Source organism: Notamacropus eugenii, chromosome 5, assembly GCF_028372415.1.
Source record: "Notamacropus eugenii isolate mMacEug1 chromosome 5, mMacEug1.pri_v2, whole genome shotgun sequence".
Taxonomy (NCBI): Eukaryota; Metazoa; Chordata; class Mammalia; order Diprotodontia; family Macropodidae; genus Notamacropus; species Notamacropus eugenii.
Genome location: NC_092876.1, coordinates 77,898,721 through 77,899,728, shown reverse-complemented (window position 1 = coordinate 77,899,728; position 1,008 = coordinate 77,898,721).

The following is a 1,008-nucleotide window of genomic DNA, read 5'->3' as shown; positions in this document are numbered from 1 at the left end:
GGTTTCTTCCACTTGCAACTCAATCCTGCTGAGGCCTGATCCATGTGGCCGCGAGAAGGGGGGAGGCCACACGCGCGCGTGCACGCACTCACTATTCACACATACGCACACGCGCGCACACACACACATACACTGAAGCCCCATGAACCCTCCCGGTCGGGGGCAGGAAGCTGCACCCTCAGGCATCCCGGCCTTTGGCCTGCTTAGGAAGGGCTCCCAGCAGCCTTTGCTCCTGGAACCTTGGCCACGCTGCCAGGTGCCATGACGCAAGGGCCGGGTGCCAGACCCTGGTGGGACGTGGCAAGGGAACTAAAGGCCATTGGAAAGGGATTCCCAGCCCCGAGGCCTGGCAGAGGCCAAGGGGACAGAAGCCAGGGCTGCCTGGCCCCGGCTGAGCCTCCTCACGGACCAGGGTCTCCTTGGCCCTGAGCCGGGCAGTTCCAGGGCTGCGGGTCTGGAACCTGAGGACCAGCCAGCAGCGGGGAGAGACTTCCTGGAGGCCTAGTCTCTTTTTGGGGGTGAGGGGGGATGGGGAGGCCAGGAAGCTGGACCAGGCGGATTGCCAGTTGTCATAAGGAACAATCACTGGAAGTCTGAGCTTGGGGGACCTTCTTTACCTTCCCTGGGGTCTTCCTTTCATCAGGGAAGACTCCCTCTCTTTAAACCTCAGAGTAGGCAGTTTTCGGGAAATGCTGTGCAAAAAGGGCAAACACAAACACAAAATCACCCCTGTTAGCGCTAGCCTCTCATGGGCTGTCCCTTATGCCCATCCTCAGAGGTCCCCCAAATTGGGAGGACCTGCCCGGGATTGGGTTCTGTTTGTGCACCTGGGGTCACCTCCACTGCGGAGGGGGCATGTGGGGAAGACTTGTGGAAGGCATGGGATCAGGTCTTAGAAAACATGTCCCTTGGACAAAAGTGGCTGTTGAGGGTTCTATCCAAACAGCTCTGGTACAACAGACCTACCAAATACTAGGTACCAGAAGCATTCCCCTAACAGAAGGACAG